Source organism: Narcine bancroftii, chromosome 3, assembly GCF_036971445.1.
Source record: "Narcine bancroftii isolate sNarBan1 chromosome 3, sNarBan1.hap1, whole genome shotgun sequence".
NCBI lineage: Eukaryota > Metazoa > Chordata > Chondrichthyes > Torpediniformes > Narcinidae > Narcine > Narcine bancroftii.
In genome coordinates, this window is record NC_091471.1 from 208,111,764 (window position 1) to 208,122,635 (window position 10,872).

The 10,872-nt window shown below is 41.8% G+C and overlaps 1 long non-coding RNA gene and 1 pseudogene across 1 annotated transcript; one reads left to right on the forward strand and one right to left on the reverse strand.

The window, feature by feature from the left end:
* The first annotated feature begins 333 nt into the window (after positions 1-333).
* Positions 334-1,147, forward strand: LOC138756366 (small ribosomal subunit protein eS1A-like; annotated as a pseudogene).
* A 2,263-nt stretch (positions 1,148-3,410) lies between these two features.
* On the reverse strand, positions 3,411-10,818 carry LOC138758074 (uncharacterized). Its single transcript, XR_011354126.1, has 2 exons — positions 9,852-10,818; positions 3,411-4,780 (listed from the first exon to the last, which is right to left on the reverse strand). It is a non-coding gene; the product is annotated as an uncharacterized lncRNA (long non-coding RNA).
* Between the last annotated feature and the right edge of the window lie 54 nt (positions 10,819-10,872).

Genomic DNA, 10,872 nt, shown 5'->3' on the forward strand with positions numbered 1-10,872 from the left:
TGCCTCTTTTGATGGATGTGTAAGACCAGGTGGTGGAGACCCGAACCCTCCCAGAAACCTTTTCAACTGCTATAATTACAGTGCTATGGAAAAAAAGGTAGCGACAGACCCACTAAAAACTTCATCATAGAGACCAATATAATTTCTGAATACAGTCTATAAAATTCTAGTAAAGGCATTTGCTAATAGATTGGATGAGTATTTACTAAAATTAATACATCCATATCAGGTGTAATCTGTTAAAGGCATTCTTCTTCAAATAATCTATGTAGATTATTCAAAATAATATATATGACAAAATCAAGGTTGAATCCAAAAGCTCTTTCCCCTTCCTTGAGCGACATGGTGGTTAGTAAAAATAAGAGACTGATCAAAGGAGGCAAAAAAGGGACCAAGAAGAAAATTGTGGATCCCTTCTCCAAGAAGGACTGGTATGATATCAAGGCTCCAGTGATGTTTAACATTAGAAATCTGGGTAAAACCTTAGTTCCAAGAACTCAGGGAACTAAAATTGCCTCAGAAGGCTTGAAAGGCTGTGTAATTGAAGTAAGTCTTGCACGATGAAGTGGCCTTCCGCAAATTTAAGCTGATTGTCGAGGATGTTCAGGGCAAAAAATACTTGACCAACTTTCACGGGATGGACTTAGCACGTGATAAGATGTGCTCAATGGTCAAAAAATGGCAGACAATGATTGAAGCTCACATTGATGTCAAAACTACAGATGGGTACCTTCTACATCTTTTTTGTGTGGGCTTTACTAAGAAGCGCAACAACAAGATTCGTAAAACCTCCTATGCTCAGCATCAGCAGGTTCGTACAATCAGCAAGAAGATGGTGGAAATCACGACTCGTGAAGTTCAAACCACCGATCTCAAGGAGATAGTCAACAAATTGGCAAGGACATTGAGAAGGCTTGTCAATCCATTTATCCACTCCATGATGTGTGTGTCTGGAAAGTCAAGATGTTGAAGAAACCTAAATTTGAACTGGGCAAACTGATGGAGCTGCATGGTGAAGGATCAAGTGGCACGAGCAAACCATCAGTTGAAGAGACCGGTGAAAAAGTAGATCGAGCTGATGGATATGAACCCCTTGTTCAAGAAACTGTGTGAATATGTATAATAAAACATCTCTTCTATGAAAAAAGTTGAATCCAAACATAATTATTTCTTGAGATGCAGAAAAGGCATTTGACCAACTTGAATGATCTTTCTTATAAAAAGTGGTGGAAAAATTGGCATAGGTAGAATATTTAAAAATTGGATAAAAAAACTTTTTTATCATAAGCCACAAGCTAAAATTACAACTAATAACCAAATGTCATTTATTTTCCCCTATCTCCTGCATTATTTATTCTAGCTATTGAACCTCTGGTGGAGATTATAAGAAGAGATCTGGGCATTAAAGACTTCAAAGTTGGACAGGAATATCATAACATTAGTTTATTTGCTGAGAATGCACTATTATTTATTTCTGTCCCAGCTCAATCACTGATAAGACTACAAACTATATTAGAATAATATGGAAGAATATCAGGATATAAATTAAATATGGACAAAAGTGAGATAATGCCATTGCAGAATTTTGATTATGAATAATACCAAAAAGACAGTAGATTTAAGTGGAAGAAAAATGGAATTAAATACTTAGGAATAATGACAGATAATAATGTGCAGAACTTATATAATCTAATTATAACACTCTACTCAGAAAAAAAGAAAATGATTTACAGAAATGGAAAGATCTGCCAATTACATTAATAGGAAGGGTAAATTGTATAAAAATGAAGGTAATGCCAAGACTCCAGTATCTCTTTCAATTATCGCCTATCGTACTAACTAAAAACTTCTTTAAATTATTACATAATTGTATAAGACAATTCCTATGGAATAACAAAATACTAAGAATTACACTGGAAAATTTAACATGGGACTATAAATTGGGAGGACATAAACTTCCAGATTTTAGGAAGTATTATCATCAGCACAAGCAAGATTTCTACCACCTTTCTTTGAAGAAAACAGTTCCCCCTTTGTGGATTTGAATGGGATTGAATTCAATAAAAGAGGAGTCAATGAAGGACTTTATTTATGTAGAATGTCAAGTCAATAACCAAAAAAGGACAATCCTATATTACATACACATGATTAGAATACGGCAATAAATAAATGAATGTATTGGGGAAAAAAGCAGGTATATCACTATGTAAAAATGTACCACTGCCAATGAATCTGGGGAACAAAATATTGAATTCATGGAATGACAAAGGAATAAGATCTGTTGCTAATTGTTCTGAGGAGGGATCTCTTAGGAACAATTAAGAAATAAGTATGAATTTGGCCCCACCTGAAATTAGTGAGATTGAAAGATCGACTTGGCTTGGGAACACACCTAAATTTATACCTATGGACTTTGCTCTCCAAAATGAAACTGGTTTATAGAGATCAAGAGAGAGATGGGAGTTGGATTTAGGATTACAATAATGGAAAGATGTTTGTCTGACGTCAATAATAAATGCAAGATACGGATTAGTGCAATATAATTTTCTATACCAATCATTACCTCGTACCACAAAAACTACATAAATCAAAATTGGAAATATTGAAGATGAGTTTTGAATGTGGAATAAAAATAAGAATATTTGTACATGCTACATGGTCGTGTGTGAAGTTGAGACCTTTCTGGCAGGATATTACTGAAATGCTAACAAGGATAACAGGGATGACCTTTGCTGATGACCCAGAGCTTTATCTTTTGGGTAACTTTATTGAAATAAATAATAAACTAATTTCCAAATTTCATTTGTTAAATAGCTTTAGCTGTGGCTAAGAAATGTATTGCGATTTCTTGGAAATCAGACTCCCCTCTATGATGGAAGACAGAGATGAACAGTTTCATTCCTATGGAAAAAAAAATCACATACAATCTAAAGGACAAATATGACGCATTTATTAAAATATGGCAACCATATTTGGACTGTTTAGGCACCCAAATATAAAAAGGTGTTACTATTATAAAAATATGATCTTCCCAATGAAGAATTTTTTAAAAACCCAATTGTAAGCCCTGACAGTGTATTGATTTATACTGTGAAGGGCGAGGGAGGGAAAGGGTTGTTGTGCTTTGCTTTGTAAGAAAAAAAGTTATATACATTTATATTTATGGAAAAAAACACAAAATATTGAAAAAAAAGCCACCTCTATCCTCAAGGACCCCAACTACCCAGACCATGCCCTCTTCACTCTGCTGCCACTGGCAAAAGGGTACAAGAGCCAAAAGACGAGCACTCAGTAGCACAAGGACATCTTCTTTCCCGCTGCCATCAGATTCTGAATGATCAATGAACCAAAGACACTGCTTTATTTTGACTTTTAGTGCACTGTCAGAAATAAAACTTCTCACACATGAGTCTCTTTAAAACTGATGACACGACAAGCTTTATTTACAAGTCTGCAGAGTTGGACTCAACTGGCTTCTCACCAGTTAAGCCCCGATACATACAGTGCATTGATTTTTATACCTTTTTTGCTTGTCCTTCCCCTCCTCTTTAACACTGTTTTAATTGGTTAGTTTTTGCAAACTCATTCTAAGTACACTTGCATTTGTAATTATCATGTTAGTCAAGTACACTACGAACTCTGCACACACTAAATTCTGTTTTTCACTCTTTTATCAATCTTTGGCTCCTACATGTCTCTTTGTGACCATGAAAGATCTCTGTTTGTTATAACATTGTCCAGCTGAACTTTTATGGTAAGCTCCCTGTCTATTCTGGCTTCCCCTTTTATGATTAATCATCACATTTTAACTTAAGCCATTTTAACCTAAATTCTCTATATATAACAATCCACCCCTTTCTCTCTTTAAAATGTGTGTATTATATATATATGAATGGGGATTTTAACTCGGGGAAGAGAAACGTTTCATGATAAATTAATCTCGTGCTGAAGTGGACCCCCGCAGACCCAACAATTGGTTACATTAAAAGTTCCTGCAATTCTAGTTGCAAGATCAACAAAAAGGTTATCTCCCCCAACTGCGTGACCGAAACTTTCATGGTTATTTGGATGGACTCGAACTAAGTCCGGCTGTCTTAAAGGGGCAGGCACTTTCGAGTGTGGAGTGGAACTTCTCATTGGAACAGTACGCTGGTGTATGCAAAACCAGAGTCCATCAGGGCATGGTGTGCCTGAGTCACCCTTCCAACCGTTAAGAGGGAAAGGAGTGGTATTAGGAATCTGTATATAATGACCCATATTATTTCCTTCTTTTTCCACACAAGGGGTATATGGATGTTGGGTGGTATTTTCTGCCCAGCATTTCTCAGGAACTGAGGTATGGGAAATAAAATTACCCTCCTTTCTTCCCCAAGTGTGGTCCTGAAACAGGACCACTGTGTCTCTGCATTTCTTACATTTCACACCTGATAAAGACATAGGCAAACTAAGAAAAATCAAAGAACATAACAATAACATTGTGAATCAAGTCTTTCTGCGAAATCGCAAGGTAAGAGGTTTTTCTCCAGGAACACAAGTCCAATCTGAGTTCGTATCAGGGTCCTGAGGCGCCTCTACAGGTCCCTTAAATCTGGATGCGTGCGTCCACCCCTTCTCTCTTGTTCGTGCTCTGTAGTTAAGAGAACTTGGTATGGACCTTCCCACTGGGGCTGGAGTTTTTCAGTTTTCCAGGTCTTGATGAGAATCCAGTCTCCTGGTTCCACTTTGTGTAAAGAAAAGTCTAGAGGCGGTGTTTGTGCCAATAGTCCTCTCTTTCGTAAATCTGTAAGAGAGCGTGACAGTGCCTGTAAATAGTTCCTAACAAATATATCCCCTTCCCCCAAGGTGGGACACCCCTCAACTGTACTCCAGAAGGGAAGCCCAAACATCATTTCATAACCCTAACCCTAACCCTAACCCTACATCTTTTCGTGGGGCAGTACGAATTCTTAATAAAGCCAGGGACAGACACTTTATCCAAGGCATTTTAGTTTCCACCATTAATTTTGTCAATTGCATTTTTAGGGTTCCATTCATACGTTCAACCCTCCCTGAGCTTTATGGATGCCAAGGGGTATGCAATTTCCAAGAGACCTGTAATGCATTACAAATCAATTGCTGGATTTTTGAACAAAAATGTGGACCCCTGTCTGAGTCTATAGAATCCATTATACCATATCTGGGGATTATCTGCTCTAGGAGGAGGCGAGCTACTGTAGAGGCTGTAGCATTTACTGTTGGGAAGGCTTCCACCCATCGGGTAAAGTGATCTATTACCACCAACAGATACTTCCATCTTTGGACTTGAGGTAACTCTGTGAAGTCGATCTGGATACTTTGAAAAGGGCGTATGACTAATGGTTGACCTCCCATGGTCCCTGTCCTCATTACCTTTTTATTAATTTTTGTGCATAGGTGACAGTTCTGCACCTCCTGTTGGGCCAAGGTGTAGATTCCCTTACACACATATTCTCGAAGCACTGTGTCACATAAGGCTTGGGTGCCCCAGTGGCTCTGATGATGCAGGTGTTTTAAAATATTGCGAGTTATTTCTTTATTTAGAACCATTCTTCCATCTGGTGTCTTCCATGTTCCATCAGGCAGCTGGCTTGCGCCCAGCTGAGCCATGTCCTTTTCTTCCTTAGCAGTGAAAATGGGAGCCTTCTTTATGCCTTGTCTTATTGGGATTAAGGTCAGCAAACGGACTTCTTGTTGCATGGTTGCCCTTTTGACTTCTTCATCAGCCAGTCTGTTTCCAATTGCTGTCGGGGTATCTCCCCTCTGATGGCCTGGTATGTAGACCACTGCTATTTCCTGGGGTAATGTCAAGGCTTCTAAAGTCAGAGTAATCATCTGTTCGTGTGCCAATTCCTTTCTTCTTGATGTAATTAGACCACGCTCCTTCCAGATCTTACCAAAGGTATGCACTACCCCGTATGCGTATTTGGAATCAGTGTAAATCGTTCCAGTTTTCTTTGCCAGTATTCTGAGGGCTCTCTGCAAGGCATATAGTTCACAGGACTGTGCTGACCAGCTTCCGGGTAGTCTCGTGGATTCTACTACTTTCCAAGTATTTCCTTCTATTATAGCATACCCACTTCTTCTCATTCCGTCAACACATCTGGCGGAGCCGTCAATGTAGAATTCATATCCTTCTCCCAGAGGAGTATCGCAAAGGTCTTCTCGGGTCTTGGTCTGAAGATCCGTCAACTCGACACAGTCGTGCTCCACCTCTCTCTCTGTTTCACTGCCGTATAAAAACTGAGCTGGGTTGCAGCTATTAATCTTTGCAAACTGTAGATCTTCTCCAACCATTAAAATGGTTTCATACTTTAATATGCGAGAATCAGTCAGCCATCGATGGGCAGTTTGTGTTAATAAAACACTCACAGAATGGGAGGTGTACACAGTCATCTTTCCTCCAAAAGTAAGTTTACGTGCTTCCTCTACCAACAGAGCAGCAGCCGCTACTCCCTGGATACACGTCGGCCATCCGCGAGACACTGGGTCCATCATTTTGGAAAGGAAAGCCACTGGGTGTCGCTGACCGCCTTTTTCCTGTGTTAAAACCCCCACAGCTGTTCCTTGGTTATGAGTGACAAATAGCTGGAAGGGCTGTTTTAAAGAGGGCAGAGTGAGTACCGGGGCTCGTGTCAGGCGATGCTTCAAGTCCTCAAACCATCCCTCCTCCTCCTGGGTCCATTTCAATGGATATTCATTTTCATTTGTCAGCTTTTCATACATAAACTTCACCAACGCTGAGTAGTCCTCTATCCATAACCTACAGTAACCTAAGAGTCCCAGGAATTGTCTTATTTCCTTCTTATTACGGGGTAACGGCATTCTAGTGATTCCCACAATCCGTTCAGGGGTAATCTGTTTCTGTCCTTTACTTATCTGGTGTCCCAGATATACCACAGTTCTCTCAACGAACTGTAACTTGTTCCTGGACACCCGTAGACCCTTTTTCCCCAGATAATTCAAGAGTCTAATTGTATCTCCCCTCATTTCTTGTTCCTTGGGTCCTGATAATAGTAAATCGTCCACATACTGCATTAGTTGGGAAATCATCAGATTGTGGATAGTCCGCTAGGATTTGTTCTAGCATTTGTCCAAACAGGTTCGGAGATTCAGTGAACCCTTGGGGCAATACAGTCCACCGAAGCTGTCTCCGTCTACCTGTCCATGGATTTTCCCATTCAAACGCGAACATATCTCTACTTTCCTCTTCTAATGGACACGTCCAGAAGGCATCCTTCAAGTCGATAACACTAAACCACTCATGGTCTGGGGGAATCCGACTCATAATAGTATAGGGATTAGGCACCACTGGGTGGCGGGTCTGAACAATAGCATTCAAACTTCTTAGATCCTGAACTAGGCGATAGGATCCATCTGACTTTTTCACTGGGAGTATAGGGGTGTTATAAGGTGACATGCATTCTTCTAATAGTCCGTCTCGTATTAGAGTCTCAATTACCGGCTGTAGCCCTTTTTTCCCTTCCAAAGAAATAGGATACTGACGTTTCCTTACCGGCTGATGACCTGGTATTAATGTGACATGTAAAGGTGGGATGTCCAGACCTCCTCGATTTCCCTCCTTATACCAGACTCTCTCGTCAATCTGCCGTTCATCCTCTTCCTTTAGAGCACAGAGGTGGACTCGCACTTCTCCGTCCACAGGGAGAGCACCCAAACCTAGGGGAGCCTGTAAGTCCCTTCCTAGGAGGTTAAATCCAGCCGACGGTAACAACAAGAGGTCTTGTACCCCTTCTCTTTCTTCCAGTTTCACTGTTACTTGAGGAATTATTGATACCATTCTGGGAGCCCCTTCTATCCCAGAAATTTTCAAATTACTTTTTACAGGTTCAGTCCCGATTGGCACAGTTATTACACTGCTTCGTTCCGCTCCTGTGTCCACCATAAACACCACCTCTTCTCCCTTGGGACCAATTTTTAGTTTTACCAGGGGTTCCCTCTTATACTTGGTCCCCAACATTTGGAACCCCTGACCCCCCTAATCTTCTTCCATAAGTTCGAGGGCACGCAATTCCCTCTTGTATCGGGGGCATTCCCTCTTAAAGTGTCCTTCCTCATTGCAGTAATAGCACTTAACGAACCTCCGGGGTCTTCCCTCTCTTGGATATCTTGGATTGTTCAGAGGAAGGTTTTGTTTTCTTTCCCCTCTGGATTCGGCATTCATCTGTCGGATAGTCTGTACCATAACCTTTGTCGCCCTCTTTTGATCTTCTTCTTCTCTCTGCACATATACTTTTTGCGCCTTTTTTAACAGGTCGCTTAGGGGTTTTTCGCTCCAGTCCTCCTCCTTTTCTAGTTTCTTTCTAATGTCCTGCCATGATTTGGAAACAAATTCAATTCGAATAAGCTGTTCACCCATTGGTGTACTAGGGTCCACGCCCGCATACTGTTGGACATTCTTTCTCACCCTCTCCAAAAAATCAGTAGGGGACTCGTCTTTCCCCTGGTGGTTCCCAAATGCCTTGGTGAAATTGTGACCCTTTGGCACAGCCTCCCGTATCCCTTTAATTGTCCACTCTCTATATTGTCTCATACTTGCCAATCCCTCGGGTGTTCGTTTGTCCCACCTGGGTTCATTTAAGGGATATTTTTGTTCATGGGGTCTGGGGTCCCCAGGTTGTTCATATTCCCACATGAGGAGGGCAGCCCGTCGAATCATCTGCCTCTCCTGGGGTGAGAATAATGTTCCCATTATTGCCTGCATCTCTTCCCACGTATATGTGTTTGGTCCCAGGAATTGGTCGAGCTGTTCGGCCAGTCCTATAGGATCTTCCAATAACTTTTTCATTTCTTTCTTAAATCCCCGCATCTCTGTACTAGTTAGGGGAACATTCACATATCCCGTTCCCCCTCCCGGTCCTCCCATAGGAACTTCCCTCAGGGGATTTAGGCTTACTGAAGACTTCGATGGTCCTGGACCAGTCTGGAATCTGGTCCAGGGTCGGTTTACCGGTGGAAGTTTAGGGTCCGACTCCCTTAATTCATCCCTTTGTTCCCGGCCCCTTCCGGGGCAATCAGATTCATCACCTTTCCCCTCCAGCAGCGAGCTTCCCTCGGGCGCAGTGGGCACCGGGGGAACATAAGGAGGGGGGAGGTTGTCCAGAGGTTCCCACTTCTTTTCTCCCGCTACCCTCAATTTAAAACATTTTGTTAAGGATCCTGGCCAGGGAACCCAACAAAATGCATATGCTGACTCTTCTTGATTCACCTTTGGTCTCGAATTTACATATATGTTTAATGCTTGTCTAACCCAATCCTCATCAGATCCAAATTTCGGCCACCAGACCGAGGAACCTTTAATAGGTTGTTTCGACCAAAGGAGACAATATTGAACCATCTTTTTCTTGTTTTTGTCTCGATATCTTTTACTAGCCCAATTTTCAAACATTCTCCCCAAAGGACTGTCACGGGGAACTCCCAGGAATTGTCCTGAATTTTCAGACGAGCCCTTAGATTTTGATCCTCCCATTTTCCCACCTAGATCCATTTATCGTTGCTGAGGACCCTCTCGTTCTGGACCCTACTCCCTTCTTCTCAGACGCCTCGTCGGAGGTACTGTCCCTCCTTCGGTTACCGCTGAGGTTTCCCTGGGGTCGACCCCTCTCTTCTCGGCACTTCGTCGGAGGTGCTGTCCCTCCTTCGGTTACCACCGAGGTTTCCCTGGGGTCTATCCTAGAGTCCCACGACAGGGTCCTCACGCCACGACAAAAGCTCTATACCTGATCTATTACGTTAGGTTTTTTTTTATCCTAACAGGTGTATCCCGTTACACCTGTTACCCAATCCCCACACCACAATCGTAAGTCGTCACTTACCGGTGTCTTCTCAGGGACTGAACCGTCACCCTTCTCCTCTCCGTCTTGTCGTGTCACCTTGTCCGGATACCACTCGCTCAAGTCGCCCGAAGCGACGAGCAAGGGACTAGGAGCCGCTGAACTCAGCGGGGTGCACCACCTCCGATGTTCCTCTTCTCGCCTCCCCCCACGGCTGGAGTGTAGATCCCGGACGAGTCCCCATTTGTCAGAAATAAAACTTCTCACACATGAGTCTCTTTAAAACTGATGACACGACAAGCTTTATTTACAAGTCTGCAGAGTTGGACTCAACTGGCTTCTCACCAGTTAAGCCCCGATACATACAGTGCATTGATTTTTATACCTTTTTTGCTTGTCCTTCCCCTCCTCTTTAACACTGTTTTAATTGTTTAGTTTTTGCAAAATCATTCTAAGTACACTTGCATTTGTAATTATCATGTTAGTCAAGTACACTACGAACTCTGCACACACTAAATTCTGTTTTTCACTCTTTTATCAATCTTTGGCTCCTACATGTCTCTTTGTGACCATGAAAGATCTCTGTTTGTTATAACATTGTCCAGCTGAACTTTTATGGTAAGCTCCCTGTCTATTCTGGCTTCCCCTTTTATGATTAATCATCACATTTTAACTTAAGCCATTTTAACCTAAATTCTCTATATATAACATGCACTATTTTTAATTTATTTTGTAAAGTGGGTTATATAACTGCTTGCACTGTGATGCTGCCGCAAAACAACTAATTTTGTGACTTATTCTTGACAATAAATTCTGATTTGGAAATACAATGCTGGAGAAACTCAGCAGGTCAGTATATATTACATGGCAAAGATAAAGAGCCAACGTTTCGGGCTTGAGACTGAAGCCCGAAGCATTGGTTACTATCTTTATATTTGCCATATAAAGTACACTGCTTGACCGACTGAGTGAGGTTCTCCAGCATTGTGTTTCCTCCCCTTCCCTTCCTGGTCCGCGCCGCCTTTCTGTGACGCAACCGCCCACTTCTCGCGCGGTATTCCGC